Source organism: Rattus norvegicus, chromosome 1 (assembly GCF_036323735.1).
Source record: "Rattus norvegicus strain BN/NHsdMcwi chromosome 1, GRCr8, whole genome shotgun sequence".
NCBI lineage: Eukaryota > Metazoa > Chordata > Mammalia > Rodentia > Muridae > Rattus > Rattus norvegicus.
Window position 1 is genome coordinate 128847726 of NC_086019.1, and position 19048 is coordinate 128866773.

Consider the following 19048-nt stretch of genomic DNA (forward strand, 5'->3'; position numbering starts at 1 on the left):
TCTTCCTCCGAGGTCACCTCGGAGTCTGTGACGGAGAAGCTTCACCAGGGTAGAGCATGGATGTGTGCTCATTTAAGGCGTTTCTGTACAGGTTGTGAGCCTTCTAGGCTGGAGGAGGTCAGGCCCCAGCCCTTATGCTATTGAACATCTTTCTCACTGCTTTTTAAATTTTAATCCCTTGTTTTTCAAACTCACTAAGCCCATTGTGTGCATATGTATGAGGACACCCTCCTGTGACACTGCCTGCCCATTGCTTCTGGGTCAGGTCAGTTCCCACTCTGAACTGAGAGCCCCCATGTGCCCTGGCAGTGCCTGAGGTCCTGCCATGCCTGCCTCCCATCTCATCATTCCACAGAATCCTGCATTTTCCTGGTGTCCTAGTGCCTCTGCTTCGAGGATTCTGAAGAGAGTGATGGGTGCAAGGCCTCTGTCTGGTCCTGCAGGGAACCGGGATGAATAGCCATCAGCTGTTGGGAGCCTCTCACTCCGTGGGATGGGATCAGCCGCTTCGGGTTCCCATAGTAACCAGTCCATCAATGCCCTCAGTGTCGAGATGGTGGCACCGCAGAGGGGAAGAAATAGTCTCATTGTCTCCCCTTTGGCCGCTTGGGCACAAACAAGCCGCACCCCGCAGGGCCCTGCAGTGCCCTGGGGTCTGGCCAGATTTGCTGCCCTGCAGTGGTGTGCTACACATGTCCCCTTCTGAACTGGGCCAGGAAGGGACCATCACTGTCAGCCTTGGACCCTCATGGGGACTCTTGAATCTCTGCCACCGGCCATCAGCAGCAGTAGTCATAGAGCCCTTGTTGACTGGGGCCAACTTCTCAATGGCCAGCCAGGCCACTCCTGCCACAGGATAAACAAGTCCCCTGTGTTTCTGAAGGAACCCGGATTTCCAAACTTTCTCCCTTTGGATTCCAGTCATCGTGATGAGGCACAGGTTACCAGCAGTCTGTGTGTGTGTGTGTGTGTGTGTGTGTGTGTGTGTGTGTGTGTGTGTGTGTATAATTCAGGGCCCACTCCAGAGCTCCCTGGGATTCCCTACATCCCAAGTCTGCCCCTTTGTCTACCATGTCTCTTTTCCTGCCCTTCAGGACAGAAGCCAGGGTATCTCCTTAGATTTTTCTCTTCCCTGGTATTGGCAGCCACTAGGTACAATCCCTGCCAGCCTGCCTTTAGTTGCCTCTCATGCCTTACCTACCCACAAGCCAGCAGCCACAGCCCAGACAGACCAGCTCCATGCTTAAGCTCTGCTAGCATCCAGTATCCCCCTGGTTGCCTTCCCTGACTCCCCTCTCAGCCTTGACCTCCACCACCAACCAGAAGGTTCCTTAGTGCCACGAGCCTCACATTCTCCCTTGCCCACTTTCAAAGCTTCAGAGGCTCCCATGCAGCATAGCACACAGCCCCAGGGAGGGCCCGTCTGCTTCCTGCGCATCCTCAAGCCTAGACCTTTGCTCCGGCAGTCCCAGAACTTTGATGTCCTGGAAACCTTACCCGTTCTCCTTCCTTACCTCTGCAGTTTGTTACTGCTCACAACCCATCTCCCTGTGATCTACCCAGAGAACCGCATCACCCTGCCTACGGCTAGCAGGGTTGAGCACTGTCCACCCAGAGCTCCATCTTCTCCTGGACAGCAGCATGGTGAAGTGGTATCTTGATCACACCTGTGCCTCCTCAGGACCTAGCCTGCTTCCTGGCACATAGAAGGCTCAGTTAAGATGATACCTTTACATTTTTTTAAATTTAATTTAATTAATCAATTGAGTTAAAAATAATTTTTAATTACTTTTTCAAATAAAAAATTTTGACATAGGATCAGTGTTTTCTTGATTCTTCTGCTCACTGGGCGTGAATGAGTGCAAATGCAAACTTTTATTTTCACAGCTTCTATTGGCTTCCAGGTTTATCACTGTCGAGGACATGTAAGGGTTTCTAGCCGGTGACATCTCTTGGTACCTTGCTGGCGGGTGGCTTGTTCTCTAGCACTGGGTCTTGCTCCACAACTTCAGGATTACCTGCAGGAACTTAAACATCAAGGCCAAAGGACCGAGCCGATATATCTGGAAGTGTCCAGAGTCCATGTCTTAAAGTGGTGACCCCTTTGCTCCTAAGTGGACAAAGAACAGGAAGAATGCAGCAGGACCAGGAAGTGGAGGCGGAAGGAATAATGAACAGAGAGCAGGAAGGATAGCATAGGAGGAGTCTGGCTTGCCCCAAGCCTCAGCTCTAGATTTTAGTGAAAGTCAGGCTTAGAAGTGACAGTCTGGGTCCTGACTGCACTGCGTCTCAGGTGTGACTGCTTTTAATTGTATGGCAACTTAGTCAGTGGATGCCACTCCCACCTTGACTGTCTCCACCGTCTAGCTTCTAGCCGGTCCTAGACTTCCTGGCATTAACTTCACTAGACAGATGATCTAACTGACCTCCAGAGATGTTGAGTAAATTACCACATATTAGTGGGTGCCAACTTCACAGCTTGCCAGCCTGATGTGTAGGCCTTACCCTGGCCTTGTTAGGAGAGGTACAGAGAAAATCTACGAGCCAGCGGGGGCTTGAGTCAAGGTTTCCGACCAGCTGAGTGCAGAGGGTTGCAGTCCAGGCCGGAAGGTTTGGGAGGAAGGGCGGTGCCCTGGGAAGGTATACCTTTGTGGCCCTGCTAAGTGAGGGCGCCTTGTACTCAGGATCCTCCCTTCTTATCAGGCCTCTAGCCCAGAGCTTGCATCAAAGGCTTATCTATGCAGGAATGAAGGCAGACCAGCACTGCCTAGGATCAAACCCCTGGGCCTTACACATGCTAGGCAAGCACTCTACCACTGAGCCACGCCCCAGCCCTGGAACCGCAGTTTTTACACTGGATCCAAGAATTTCAAGGGCAGGGAAGGTTTCTTGTATACTCTCCCCCAGCCTGGTGTATACCTCCTCTTCTGAGTGTATACTCTGCAGTGCATACCTTCCCTAGCCTATTGTATACTCTCCTCAGCCTAGCGGACCCCGCTGTGTTCCCACCAAGGTGACACTAGGTATCAGAGTCAGAAAGTTGAACCTAATAAGAGATGAAGAAAAGCCTTATGGGACCCAGGGCTGCAATGAGGGTGGCACGGGGACACCACCTTCACCCTACAAAGCCTTGTGGTCTTGATCTGTTGCAGCAATCCAATGCAGTCAATAAAATAAACATTTAAATACAGGAAAAGATTGAAGACAGAGAACATAGTAGCCGTTCAGAATTCCACTCTCCCAAGATGATGATGGCTAATATTTGGACCATGTCCTTTTGTCTTCTCTTTGTTTTTTAATCTTTGCGTGTGGGTATGTGTATGGATATGGATGTGCATGCCATGGGACATGTGAGGTCAGAGGACAACCTCAGCTGTCAGTTTTCAACTTCCACCTTGTTTGGGACCCGATCTCTCATTCTCCATTATGAATGCTGGAAGAGCTGGTCCACGAGCGTTCAGTATTCTCCTGTCTCCAACTCCCACCTCTCTGTAGGACTGCTAATATTGAGTGCCACTGTGTCCAGCCTTAGGTTGGACCTGAGGACCCAAACTCATGTCCCCACATTTACAAATTTACACAGCAAATGCTTCCCGCCCACTTTTTGTTATCTTTATAACTGTGTGTGCATGTGCACACATACTCGTGCTAATATATGTGCATACATACTCATATTGCACAAATGACTTATATGAATAGACTGTAGTTTCAAAAACCTATCCCTCTAAGTTAATAACTATTCTCTGTTGTAATTTTTAATGTCTGGTGCGCCATTGTGTAGCTGGCAGATAATCTATATGTAGCATTTCCATGACATTTAGGTCAAGGGATTCTTCGTGTTGGGGGATGTGCTTGCTTTGGAATGGCAGGACCTTGTGGGGAGGTGGCGCCATGGCTTACCTGTCCCCATTGACCTGCTCACACCTCTGATGACAGGTGTGAGCTGTCCTACTTTCTTGTCCTTGTAGAGCTTAGAAATATTTGTTTAATTTAATCTCTGAGGATATTGTGAGAATTTGTTTTTTATTATTTTTAAAAAATTGCTGGGAGCTAGAGAGGTGACTCGGGTTAGAAGCACGGGAGGCTGGTCTGGAGGACTCAGGTTTGATCCCTAGCTCACATGAGGCGGTGACGACCATCTGTAGCTCTAGTTCCAGGAAGTCTGGTGCCCTCTTCTGTTCTTTACAGGCTCTAGGCATGCATGTGGCCCACAGCCATATGTGCAGGAAAAACACCCATATATATAAAAAAAGAAATGAATATAAAGGTTTATTTTGAAAAATCACAGGACCGGAGATAGCTCGATGGCAGAGCACTTGCCTACCATGTACTAGGCCCTGGGTTCAATTCTCAACACTGAAAAAAACCCTCAGTTATGTCTTCTATAGTGACTTTTCCACCACAGAGTTCAAATAGTGCATTTGTATAAAGAGGAAAAAAAAATCACAAATGTCTTTGCAGAACTCATCTCGATTGTTCCTACCTCCTGATATCACCACTGCTCACCCCTCAGTCTGTGTTTCTGTCTGTATCCTTAAAAGACAAATAGGAACGTGTGCACATACACAACAGTAAACTTGGATCCAGCTCAACAGTTTTTTAATACCTAGCTTTCTTAACCACCCTGCAAGTGCGTACATAGAGCTGCCCACTTTCTTGGTAGTGTAAGTAGCTTTATGTCATCTTTATGGCTGTGATATGTACCTTGTTGCCTTATTTACCTGTGGGTGTTTGTTTGCCTTACCTCCATGCTACCCTGATCCTTCTGATTCATTCTTCTCTGAGTGCATGCATGAGAATTTCTCATGGGGTACAGAATAGCAAGAACAAATGTAACAGTGAATGAGAGTCAAACACCAATCGGGTCCTGGCTATGCCTCAGGTGGTTTTTCTACCTGTTTTTCCTTGTACTGATTTCACTGATCTTCTTAGAAATAGTAGGAGGGGGGTGCCATTGTCCCCATCTTCCACATGAGAAGGTCGGTCCATGGCTTCACAGCTTGTAAATGTCAGAGCCAAGATTTGGACCAACGTGGCCTGGCTCCAGAGAGTGAGGGCATGTGTCATGGTGTGTGTCCGTGTTATAGTCCGTTGGGCATTAGATAGTTCCCCAGGGAGGTGCATAATGGTTGACACTCTCCTGAAGAGTGTGAGGGGGTCATTGTTAACCAATTTGGGGTGAAGGTGGTTTCTTGTTTTTCATACCAACTCTACTGTACAAGGTGAAGGTCATTGGCTTTCTTTGTAATTACAGCTAAAGTCAAATATCCCTTTCCATATCTACTTAAGTCATTCCATTCTTCTCTGAATTGCTTACTTACATTCTTTGCCCTGTTTTGTCTGAATAATTTGTAGGTATAATCTGTATCTTAAGGATTCATCCCTGTTTGTTTGTTTTGTTTTGCTTTTTTACTGAACACAGCAGCAATTTCTTTGAACCTAGTTCAGTGGGTTTGTTTGTTTCCCTGTGGAGTTTTGAAGCAGAACCCGGAATGTTGTTTGTTTGCAAGGGGTTGGGCCTGCCCTTTGTTTATTTCCTGGATGAACTGGTCTAGAACCCTGTCTACAGCCAGCAGGAATTCAACCACTGAAGGGGAACTTCCAGGTGCTGCTTTGGGCAACAGCAGGGAGCAGGAACTTGTTCCCTGGGGGTTCAGAGGAGGCTTTATGACCCAATCTGAGGGCCTCACAGGGGTTTTCTTGGACAGAGGAATAGGCAGGGGGTGGTGTTTGGGCCGAATCTTACTCAGCGTCTCATTTGTGAACAATCCATTTTAAAGTAGGAAATCTCAGGGGAGGGCTCTTAGGGAGTAACCAGAGGGAGTGGTGGTGGGTGAGGGTAGGGAGTCCTGAGGCAAGGGGTGGCTGGGTTAGGCATGCCGTTAATAGAGCCTTTCGCACTTGGTGGTGTCTCCTGGTGTCCAGATGATGCTGTCTGGAGGGCTCATCACTAGCACAGAGCAGAGTAGGTGGGGAATGGGCTATAGGAGGGATAAGAGGGAAAGATCAGCTAGGTTAGAGCAAGGTTGGAGAGAGAAAAGTTCTGGAGGGGGATAAGGGTTTAGTGGAGGTTGGAGAGATGGCTCAGAAATTCAGAGCACTGGCTACTCTTCTAGAGGAATTGGGTTCAATTCCTAGCACCCACGTGACAGCTCACAATTATCTATAACTCCAGTGCCATGGAATCCAGTACCCTTTTTCAGCCTCCACAGGCACCAGGGACACAGTGGTATGTACAGTCGTACATACAGGCAAAACACTCATGCATATAAAATAAAATAATTTGTACTTACTGTGCAATTATGAGGACCAGAGTTCAGATCCCAGTACCTGTGTACACCAGCCAATCATCCAGCCAGTCATCCTGTAAACACCTGTAATTTTAGCTCTAAGGGATCTGACACCCAATTTTGGCCTCCATGAACTCATCCCCAACACACACACACACACACACACACACACACACACACACACACACACACTTTTAAAGTTCTGACAGCTGGTATGGAGTGTGTAACTTTAATCCTAGTACTCAGGAGTCAGAGGCAAATGGATCTCTATGAACTTAGTCCACCCAGTGAAATCCAGGCCAGTTAGCCAGGACTGCCCAGTGAGACCCTGTCTCAACTAGAAAGAAAGGAAGGAAAGAAAGAGGGAGGAAGGAAGATGGATGATGGATGGATGGATGGATAGATAGATAGATGGATAGACAGACAGACAGAGAGACAGACAGGCACCTAGATAGATCCATAGATAGATCTGTGGAGACTTTGCTGCACCTCTGATGGCCTTAGACAGCAGGGGTATTTATTAGCTACTGCTTTTATTCAGTAAAGTTGTGCAGTGCATCCAAGCCTGGCATGGTGCCTCACTGGTTCTGAGCTACAGAGATGAACTGGGGCAGGCAGGCCGTGCATCCCAGCAGTCCCCCTCCTATGACAGTTTTAGCTTTATGCATGTCCTCTCTGAGGGTCACAGAAGAAGCCTGTGGTTCCCTGCCTGTCAGACCCCACGTCCTTGGATCCCTGCCTGTGTCTCAGTTGGAGTTTATTTAGGTGTGTCTGTCTGAGAACAGTTTTTGGTCTCATACACATCTCCATCTTAGGCTGTTGATTTTTTTTTTAAAGTTAAACAAAACCCTCAGTTTATGTTCCTCATGATAAAGCCCGGTTTTTCTGGAATAGAAAAGAAACTATTTCTGTCTTGCTGTCAAGAGCTCATTAACACACTCTCTTTACAGCCTCTAATGTGTCATTGGTAGGAATGTGATACTATTAGCTCAAACAAGAAATCTGGGTTCATTTCAGTGGCTTAAACTAGGTTCTGTCCCGTGACTCGGCCAGTTCAAGACCCCCTCAGCCCCTCATTTAAACCATTGTTTTTCTTTGGCAGTGCTGTGGGTGGAGTCCAGGACCTCACCTCATACAGTCTAGGCAAGCTCCCTGACATTCAGCCACACCACCAGCCTGCTTGGGAATGACTGCTCTCTCCTTCCAGAAAGGCTTGTGTCCTTGTACACAATGCTGTCGTAACTTTCTAAGCACCTACTCCCACCCCACTTCTTAGGGATGTAGCTCTCTACTTTTTGATAGCTGGTCATGACAGGAGCCTCAGAAAACCAAACCGATTCTGTCCCCTGGGAAATCGACTTCAAATCCAGGTGAGTTTTTAGAGTAGATACTGACACACTGAAGTCACTGTGTCCCTTCTGCTGGGGAGCTAGGGGGGCGGGGGGTCACAAAACCACACCGTTGTTGTGCCCTGCTGTTCTTAAGTCCTGAGCATGGACCCTTCCTTCTCAAGAAGCCCGGGCTGGGTTTTCTGCTTCTTCTTGTGTCAGAAGTTCAGCTGGGAAGGGCTGTTGAAAATCCTATCCTAAAGCCAATGGCTCAAAGCCGGTCTTACTTTCCAGCAACTGTTTCCTGAAGTTAGTCACTTACGTGCCTTTGTACTTCATCTGTGCCAATGGCTGTGTCAGACCCTGGCCTCTCTCCATGCCAGACAGTCTCACAGCATCCTTAAGGGCCATCCTGAACTCTGAGCACTCTGTGCAGATTTCCTGTGGCTAGGAGACTCCCCCCCCAACCCCTCCCACCACCGAGAGGCTATGGAGCCCCGCCTGTCTGCCTGCTGCTGCCAACCTTCCTCCCACCCCCAGCCGCCTTGTTTGTTTTATTTGAATCACTCTGTCAGGCTGCATGAATTAGGTTGGGAGTCTTGAGGCCGGGCCATGTTGCTGCATGCATCGTGGGCGTGAAGCTGATGCCATATGGGTCGTTAGGCACAATGGACAGAGCTAACAGGAGTACACTCCTCTGCCAAACCTACCTATTCCATTTTAAATGCCCTGTCTTTGTCCTGAGCCCTTTCATGGAGGTGTGGTAGCCTTGATCCCAGTGTAGTTTCCGCATCAGCCTCTCATAGCAACAGAGGCTATGTCAGCAATATGAAGGACATGACCAGGCTTCCTAGTGGCCAGGGGAGTAGTGCTGTGCTTTTCCCACCTGAGAGAAGACAGCCCAGGAAGCTGGTCAGAGTGGGTCACCAATCTGCCTCTGGCAATGCTAGGTTCTCAGCATGTTGGGGTACTGTTTTTTACCCCTCCTCTAGAGGATTACGGGTTTCCTGGGCCATTTAACTTTTATCCCAGATGTGAATTTGCTGGCACCATCCATGGCAAGTAGACAGAGAGAAATGGGACGTAGAACAAGTATAAAGAAGCGGACAATGGGGGGCTGGGGATTTAGCTCAGTGGTAGAGCGCTCACCTAGGAAGCGCAAGGCCCTGGGTTCGGTCCCCAGCTCCGAAAAAAAAAGAACCAAAAAAAAAAAAAAAAAGAAGCGGACAATGGGTGTGCATAATAGGAAAGACCTCGCAAACATCACACTGAATTAAAGAGGCCTTGTACCACAACTAGATGATTCCCTTTGTAGAAAGCTCTAGAATAGGCAAAACTAACAGAGAGGAGGGACTCTGCCTTAGGGTTGGGGGGATGGGAAGGCCCAGATACTCCCGGGTGATGTCTTGGTGGGGGTAAACTCTTGGCAGTTTTCAGAGCACAGGTATAGAATGTGTCAATCTCACACACATTTGCTCAGTTCCTCACAGGTGAATTTTGCCTGTGAGAAGAAAAAGCCCTAAGTAAATATTGAACTCTTGATAAGGATGTGTATGTGGAAGTGTTTAAGGGGGAAGTGTACTGATAATGGCAGTTTACTTTAGAGTGAGCACGCCAAGGATAAGTGTGCTAATGGTGGGGTGGATTCAGGAGAGAACCCTGAGGGGACTTTAGTGGTAGAATGGTGTGGTGGGGGCGGGGGCGTTCGCTGCACAGTTATCTCTCAAAACTTTGCTCTGTGTTTGCAAATTTTCATAATAAGATGTTAGGAGAAAAAGATAGTTAGGGTGTGGTGGGATGGGGCCCCCTGAGGAGGAAGCCGGTGCTGTCCTAATTGTGAAGTTATGTTTACGGAGGAAGATTAGAAGCCTTCTAGGGATTTAATAGAGCCAGTGATGTCATTGAGGCAGTAGCAGTGGAATCTGACTTTGGGACACTTACTTCTGTAGGGTATAGGCCACTTTGGCACCCGAAGGGACAAGCCAAGCGTAGCTCCTGGAGGCCCTCACTTGCAGAGTCTCGGGAAATGTAAATGAGCCCAGTAGCACAGTTATAGGAACTTGCTGTCAGAGAGCGATAAGCCTGCCGCAGACACCCCTGGCAGTGTCAGTTTGGCTCGTTCTCTGCTAATTATCTTCTCCGCCCGCCCTGCCATGTTTTCACTAATTCCAGGATCTGACTTAGTGACTTCCTGAAGACTTCTCAGCCTTTTGAAATCAAGGGGCAGGACCAGCAGCAGCCGCAGCCGCCGCGCCTCGCCTCGGTGCAGCCCGAGTCCTGAATGGGAGTCCTAATTTGGACCCCTGCCAGTTTCCCCAGGGGCGCCCCAGACCAGATGCAGCAAAGACAACTCTAGTCCTCTTGGGCAGAGCCTCTGCCGGCGAGGGTCTGCTGGTAAATTCCGAAGTGGGGGCGGGGACACAGGAGAAGAATGAAAGCATTATTCTAAGGAGCCGCTTTTATTTATAGATTCTCCTAATTCTATTAGAACGAACGCCGGAGGGATATAAAAGTTGGAACACATAACACATAATAGAAATGAAGGGACGTTAAACTAAACTAGGGAATGCGGTAAAATGGGAAGAGACTCCGCACCGAAGGCAAGATGAGGCATTATTTTTCCCCCTGAAATAAAATCATCTTTTAGAGCACTTTGTACCAGGAAAGCGAATTAAAATCAGGACTCGGTGAGGAGAGAACTTGGAAGGAAGCATAAAATATTTCATAATGAAAAGGAGAAAGTGGTAGGCTGACCCAAGGGGAAAACAAATACAGAGTTTACACTAATTACATTATAGAGACAAATAAAATGTTGAAAAGGAAATAAAGCCAATTAACTACTTAATGTGTTCTAAGAGTCGTTTGCAAAGTAAAGTGTATTAAATATAAAATATGCAAATAGCTATTGGCGGCTATTTTTCCCCCAGTAGCCAATAGAGTGGCTCCTGTTCTGCATACACAATGAGGGGGTTTTGACCACTGACAAAAGGCATTGATAGGCTCTAATACAAAGTAAACAGCCACTTGTGTTAGGCAAGCTGAGGTCAGACGATGAATGAGGTAGAGTTTGAAGAACATGTATTTAGGGGGGACACTTCTCAGAATCAAGTTTAATGAGTAGGCCCAGCCAGATGGTTTAGTGTAAAGCCACTGGCTGCCGAGCCTTGGAACCTGCGTTCAAGTTCCAGGAGAGAACTAACTTCTTCAAGTCATTCGTTCTCTGACTTTCACGCGTAGGTAGGTGCTTGTGCATGTGCAGACACTGCACAGATAAATGTGATTTTATTGTGTTGTTTAGTTTGAGACAGAGTCTCTCTATGTAGTTGTGACTAGCCTGGAACTCTCTACGTAGTCCAGACTGGCCTCAAACCCATAGATATCCACTTGCCTCTGTCTCCCGAGTGCTGGGATTAAAGGCGTGTGCCATCATGTAATAATTTTTTAAAAATCTAATATATGAAGGCATGAGTGATAAAATCGCTCTTCTGACAGTGACTGTCCCTTCCTGTACCTCAGTTCTTTCATCTGAAAACTGGAAGTTAGCGACACTTCCAGTAAGTACATGCTTGGTATAGTGCCTGTCCCCAGGTGACCATTCTGCTGCTAATAGCATCATTATCACCATCACCACCACCACCACCACCACATCATCACCATCATCATCACCACCCCCACCATCATCATCACCACCATCATCATTACCACCATCACCACCACCACCACCACCACCACCACATCATCACCATCATCATTACCACCATCACCATCATCATCACCACCATCATCATCACCACCATCACCACCACCACCACCACCACCACCACATCATCACCACCATCACCACCACCACCACATCATCACCATCATCATCACCACCATCACCATCATCATCACCACCATCATCATCACCACCATCATCATCACCACCATCACCACCACCACCACCACTACCACCATCATCATCACCACCATCACCACCACCACCACCACTACCACCATCATCATCACCACCATCACCACCACCACCACATCATCACCACCATCACCATCATCATCAACACCATCACCATCATCATCATCACCACCACCATCATCATCACCACATCATCACCATCATCATCACCACCATCACCATCATCATCACCACCATCACCATCATCATCACCACCACCACCACCATCATTACCACCACCACCACCATCACCACCACCACCACCACCACCACCACCACCACCACCACCACCACCACCACATCATCATCACCATCATCATCACCACCACCACCATCATTATCACCACCATCACCATCATCACCATCACCACCACCACCATCATCATCACCACCATCACCACCACCACCACCACCACCACCACATCATCACCATCACCATCACCACCACCACCACATCATCACCATCATCATCACCACCACCATCATCATCACCACCATCACCACCACCACCACCATCATCATCATCATTGACATCGAAATGGTTATCTCTGTCAGTGGAGCCAGACATACCAGTCCACCTAGTTTGACATACCAGTCTGCCCAGTGTTAGGCATACTGGAATTGCCCTAGGAAAGCATTGCATTTAAAGCTGGGGAGGCTGAGAGCTGGGGCTACCAGAGAGGCAGCGCACCTGCCTAATGTGTCCAGCACCATGGTTTCCCTCTCCAGCCCTGGCAATACTGTAGAGGGAACGTTGGAATATTGTTGTGTCTTTGTCTTTTTTTGTTGTTGTTGTTGAGTAAAATTGTAGCTGGGACAGAGCAGGCAGAAGCTATGGCAGACTAAGAAAGAACTCATGGACTGTGACTTACAGAGCTAGCCCATGCCCTGACTGCAGAGCTGACCACAGGCTCTTACTGATTTGCCTGGCTGTTGCCCTCCCGTTAGCAGCAGGTGGGACCTTCCTCCCCACCCCTCTGCCTGCCTAGCATGTTTTGTAAGGTTCCTACCTACGGATACAAGAGAGGCCCCGCTCCTTAGGACTAAGGAGACATTCTCTCTTAAAACTAAGGGAAGATAAAGTAATGGGCCCGACCAGTTGGCCCGGGTTAACCCCTTGGAATCTACAGAACAGCTGATGGGGGGTGGCCTGTGGGTTGCTGTCACCATTGTAAAACAGAGTCCTGGAGTTGGCTGTGGGAGACTGGAGGGCGAACGCTGTCCTCTAGGAAAGGAGCCCTTGCCTTGTTCTTAGTGTGGATAGAACCATGGTCCTCCTGACTGACAGCCTCACTCTGCACTGACCTCAAGGAGAGTAGCATTGTCCCCAGTGGATACCTAAGCAGTCCCCATCGAGGCTATAGGTGCCTTCTGTTTATTTGTTCCTTCTGCCACTCCCTTGTATATTTTCTGGGTCGATTGAGCATTCGATTTTGAAAGAGCGTAGAGTTCCGAGTGTTGCAGTACTGGGGTCACCCTGTTTGATTTAACCAGTCGTCCAGCAGCGGCCATGGGTAGTCTGCATACCGTTGGGAAATAATAACCAAGTGCATAGGCCATGTGTCCTAGTTTCAGAGAACTGAGAAATTGTAGCTAGGTATTAGGTATGTGTTTAGAGGCAAAAACATAGAGGTAACAACTTAAACATTGTGGGAGGTTATCTTGTTTTCTTTTGTGTGTACCAAATGGCACCACCGTTTTTCTACCCCACCCACTCTTAACGTGGGCAATGCCTCGTGGCAGTGTGGGTTAATAACACACATACATTTTGAAGTTTAATATCCATGCAAGGCAGGCTGCAGGGTTTGGGGATGAGAGACTAGAGCAAAGGCCTTTTCCTTTTCAATCAAGAAGAGTCGCCCTGCCCAGGGACTTGTGCCTGTATCCATCGCAGGGGTTACAGCTTTGTCCTATGGCCACGCTGGCTCCAGGGGAGTCTGGGAAATCAAGAGTTTTGAATTCTACAGCCTTTATAAAAGAGGGGGAGGTAAAGAATGGGTTGGAAGTACAGGTGGGGTTTGTGTCTGTGGTGTTTCCTCTGCATTGTCTCGTGAGTGATTGGAAACACTAAAAGGGAACAAAGTGGGCGGGGAGGGTCCTGTGCATTCCCAATTCCCAAGAGGAAGGTGCCTCTTAGGGTTGGGTTCACTTCCTGTCCAGGGAGGGGTAGACTCTGTTGCAGATGCTGTATCAGGAGTCCAACACAGTAGAGTGTGGGAAACCACCTGGGAAAAAGTGCAAGCAGTTCCAGAAGACGAGGGCAGTCACCTCCAGGAAAAGGAGATAAAGACATCCTGAAGGTGAACATGATGGCAGGCAAGGGTGATGAGCTCTTACCCTGTGAGGAATGGCTCCAAAGCCACCATCACTTCTTCCCACCTCCATGTAACAGATAAGGGAACCGAGGCAATAGTGCCAAGTAGCATCTCACTGATCTGCCTGTCTTTTTTTTTTTTTTGCCTTCAGTTTTTTATTCTGTGTGCACAAAGACTAGCATGATTGGTATCACAGGGTAGACAGCTGGTTTCACTGGGTAGACAGTTGAATCATCCATTCAGGTTGCTTAGTCCAACTTAATGAAGCCTATGTCCTTCGAGTACTGACAGAAGCACTGTCGGCACATGTTCAGCCCATATTTAAGGATCAGACCGTGGCGGTTAGAGCAGACACGGCAAGAGCGAGAACCCTGGCCGAACTTCCGAGGGTGACTCTAGTAGAGCTGCTGGTGACCCATCTTGCCTTCAGATGCCCAAGGAGGAAAAAGGTTGCCTTTCTTTTTCATCCCTGAGCCTTATTCCAGTCCTGTAAGTCAGGGGCCGTGAGCAGCACCGAACTCCTGTGTGTAGGGCAGTCATTCAGGTTCCTTTGCCGCTGGCCTCTGCCCTTCAGAGTTCTGTGGTACCCACGGAATGTGGGGGCTCTAGTATTGCTGAAACACCCCTTGGATATCTGCTTCCCCTCTCCAGGGCACTTACCTAAGTCTGTGGGGGAGGGGGCAGCCTCCCATCTTCTCATGGGAACATAGGGCAGGGCGACTTAACAGATGGCCTGTTGGTGAATCCCTCCACAACTCCCTTTTCTCCATGTTCCCACCAGCAGCAGCAGCAGCAGCAGCAGCAGCAGCAGCAGCAGCAGCAGCAGCATTTAGGACATTGCTAGAAATAAAACTCCTCAGGCTCCACTGCTCCATCAGAGACTCTGGGTGCTGCTCCAGCTCATGGCTTTAAATGGATATAAGTTGTGCCGTAGCTGGATGCTCTGAGCGTCACGGGGCGTTTGGGCTTCCGGCATCTTGGCCGCCGATACTGCTTTTTACTCCTTCTAGGCTTAGGCCGGCTGATCTTGTAGACGCTGCACACCTCCATGTGCTTCAGTAGCCACACGTGAGGAGGACGGCCACATCTGCCTGCTGGCTGGCATGAGGCCCTATTAATATAGATGATTCTCAGGTTGAAAAGAAGAAAAAAAAACAATCTCCCCCACTTTCCAGACCCCTATGCACGAAGCAAGGCACTTGCTCTGTCTCTGTACCTGGGGACCTGATCTGTCATATGGGCTTAGGCAGGAAAGAGATGGGCGAGTCCTGAGAGATGAGTCTCAGCCTTGGGAGGCAGCCGCCCCAGCTGTGGCTGTGGGAAGGTGCTTTGTGGAGAAGGCTGTTTGTTACCTGTGATTTAGTTAGTGAGAGGTCATCTGAAGAGCAGGCCAGAGATGGTTGCCACAGCCAGTGTCTGCAGTATGTCCCCAGCCCGCTCTCCCTCACCTTCCTAACCTTGAGACACCTATGGAAGCTTGCCATTTTAGTGATTTCTTGACTCGGAAAGTGTACATCATGCGCTGGGGCCACGTGGGGCTCTCAGAATCTCCTTGCGTGTTCTTAGCTTTGAACGTGTTCCCCTTTATAGATGTTCTCTGGTGTCGCCAAGAGAGTCTACCTGACCTTTCAGCCATGGCCGTCACTATTATTGCTATGCTGTGTCCTGCAACTGGGCATTCCATGTGAGCACGTGTGTCATCGTGTATGAGCAGGAACACTGTGGGTTTGCATGTAATCCAAAATGGCTTTGGATGCCCTTATTGTACCCAGCCAGGTATTTACCTCAGGCTCTGGAGTGCGTGAAGCCCGCTGTGGGGACCTATTTATTTATCTTCAGTTTACAACAGTTATGTCAGCATGTAGCTCGATTGGAAAGAGGGCGTATGTTCTACTGGAGTGCTTTTGAGGAAGGTTAGCAGACCTTTCCCAAAGGTGAAAAGAGAGCTCAGAACACAGGGACCGTTAACACTGCTAGCACATAGGTTCTTTCTATTCCTTGGCCCTGAAGGAAGTAAAGAGGGGCTGTTGGTGGAAGCCAGAAGGAAGGAGAAGGTAGATCAGCACTTTTGAGGGAGCAGGGCTCTGGGAGAGGAAGCCATGTTGAAGCAGGTCTGTAGGCAGAGGCCAGGGGAGCGGGAAAGCCAGCCTTGCCTTCCTCCTCGTATGCCTCTGGGCTCACTGAGCTCACCCTCTGCTGGAGGGCAGAGGAGCCACCAACGTGGTTCCCATCCCTGAGAAGGAGTGTCTGTTGCTGTGAGGAACACCAGGACCAAAAACAACTTGGGGAAGAAAAGGTTTATTTCAGCTAACAGTCCATCGTGAAGGGAAGCGAGGGTAGGAACTCCAGGCAGGAACTGAAGCAAGTGCCATGGAGGAACACTGTTTGTGCTTTCTCAGCTTGCTTCTTAAGTGTAACTTAAGAGCCTTGGCCAGGAGTGACACACGCATACACACACACTCACCTGGGCCCTCTCTCACATCAATCATTAATCCAGAAAGCGCCCCACTAACATATTCCAGTCTATTGAAGGCAGTTTTCCTCAGTTGACAGTCCTTCCCAGATGACTGTAACCTGTATCAAATTGATTAAAAAAAAATTAACCAGCACAGAAAACCCCTGTCAACTTGACACACAAATATATCACTGTTAGATCGCGACCTCGCCTTTCTTGTTTACCCCGAAGATCTCACGTTAATATCACACTATAAAATGTAGTACAGCTTTAAAAGCTCCAGAGTCTTTAAAAGATTCAAATATCCTTTTTTTAAGTTCAAAGCCTCTTTAAAATATCTAATATCTCTTTAAAATCTAAAGTCTCTCAACTATGGGCTTCCTTCTATAAAATAAAAAGCAAGTTACAGCTTTTTACCCAGAGGGAAGAACCAGGGCACAGTTATAGTTGAATCAAAGTGAACCCCAAAATTTAGCAGCATAAAATATTTGTTGGCCGACATCTGGGACTCACAGTCCTCTGCTTCCAAAGGCGGGGCAGATCCGAGGCTTCAGCTCTGCTACCCTCAGTCCATGCAGCTTAACTCCTAGGCACACGCCAGCTCCACATTACGCCCGCCCCGTCAGCTCATGGTCCTGGCATCTGTAATCTACGGGGGTCTCCACTGCACCCATTATAATAGCTTGCCGCACTTAATGGTTTTTTTCTGGACTACAGTTCTAAATTCCTTCCACAGTCTCCCCCAAAACAACACGGTCAGCACTACCCCACTCTCTGGTACCACTTTCTGTCCTAGTTTGGTTCCTTATCGCTATGAGAAACACCGTGACCAAAAGCAACTTGTGGGAGAAAGGGTTTTTCATTTCATCCTACAGCTTACAGTCCATCAAGGAAAGTTAGGGCAGGGGCTCAAGGCAGGAACCCAGAGGTGAGACTGGGCCTGTGCTGACTGGCTTGCTCCGCATGCCTTACTCTGCCTGTTTCCTTGTACACCCTAGAACTTCCCGGGGGGGTCAACACATCTACCATGGCCTGGGCCCTCCCACCAATCACAAATCAAGAAAGTGTCCTGCAGACATGTCCACAGGCTGGTCTGATGGAGGCAGGCCCCTTAACTGATGTCCCGTCTTTCCAGTGACTCTACACTGAGTCGACGTTACAAAACCCAAAAGCAAACAAACAAATAAAACAAAACACCAAACCAAAAAGAAAAAACCCTAAAACGTTAGTGTGCATAGAGCGCGGGGTTAGAGTGGAGAGTGGATTGAGGGGTGCACGAGAGGCCTCCAGCCCACTCAGTGCAAGGTGAGAGTGGGGAGTGGATTGAGGGGTGCACGAGGCCTACAGCCCACTCACAGGCATCTGTCTATAGGCTTCCCTTTTACGTGTCACACCTAGGTCTCTGTTTACTCAAATTTGTTTTTGTGTTCACTGCAGAAAATGATTTGATTTGATATTTTTTTCCCCTCGTAGGAACGTGCGTCTCTCTCAGAGTCGCCACTTGAGCAGTTTCTCCTTTCACCGAGGTTCTGGTTTTGGAGGCAGAGTCTCCCTGTGTGCTCCCAGTTTGGCCTTAGTATCTCACCTCAGGCTCAGAGTGCTGGGCTAACAGGCATTTATGTGCACCCTGTCCAATTGCCAGTGAGAGTTCTTTTTTTAAAAAAGATTTATTTATTTATTATATACAAGTACACTGTAGCTGTCTTCAGACACACCAGAAGAGGGCATCACATCTTATTACAGATGACTGTGGGCCACCATGTAGTTGCTGGGAATTGAACTCAGGACCTCTGGAAGAGCAGTTGGTGCTCTTAACCACTGAGCCATCTCTCCAGCCTGCCAGTGAGAGTTCTTTTTTTTTTTTTTTTTTGGTTCTTTTTTTTCCGGAGCTGGGGACCGAACCCAGGGCCTTGCGCTTCCTAGGTAAGTGCTCTACCTCTGAGCTAAATCCCCAGCCCCGCCAGTGAGAGTTCTTAACTTTGTAATTTTGAAGAGGACATTTCAAATATGCCCCCCACCCCAAGAAGAGCAATGTTTTCTGTTTGTTGTTGGTGTGGGGTTTGTTTTATCTTCTTCTGAGTCAGAGGAAGCCTGACTAGCATAGAACACATATAGCTCAGGATGCTTGGAACTCCTGATCTTCTGCTTCTATCTCCCATGCGTTAGGATCACAGGTGAGCTGTCTGCTGGTTTTTTTTAGTAGATCATCTTATAACTGGCTGAAAGAGTTCTTTCTTTTACCAAATTTAAGCATCCCCCCCCCCGACATTTTTTAATAGTATTTTTTTTTGAGTTTTTAACACTTGTTTATTTTTATTTTATATGGCTTGGTGTTTTGCCCGAGTGTATATCTGTGTGAGGGTGTCGGATCCCCAAAACAGGAGTTGCAGATAGTTTTGAGCTGCTGTGTGGGTGCTGGGCATTGAACCCGGGTCCTGTGGAGGAGCAGCAGGTGCATGTAACCATGTTTTAAGTTGTTTTTTGGGGAGTTCTGTATCATATACCCCGATCAGACCCATTTCCCAGTCCTCTCAAGTCCTCCTTCCCTCCTGCCTCCCTGAAAAAGAAAAAACCCCTACAACTCCAATTTGTGTTGTATGCTGTCCATATACTCACTGGAACATGGTCAGACTCCCAGTGATCAGCCCCTGAAAGAAAACTGAGTTCTTCACCTCCCAGATGGCCCCTCTGGAAGCCATCAATTCTGG

General features: G+C 48.3%; 1 protein-coding gene and 1 pseudogene across 2 annotated transcripts in view; one reads left to right on the forward strand and one right to left on the reverse strand.

Annotated features, from left to right (window-relative positions):
• Pcsk6 (proprotein convertase subtilisin/kexin type 6) overlaps nt 1–19048 on the forward strand; it is a 198346-nt gene that overhangs the window by 7984 nt on the left and 171314 nt on the right. The window lies entirely within an intron of this gene.
• Nucleotides 14034–14313, reverse strand: Rps29-ps9 (ribosomal protein S29, pseudogene 9; annotated as a pseudogene).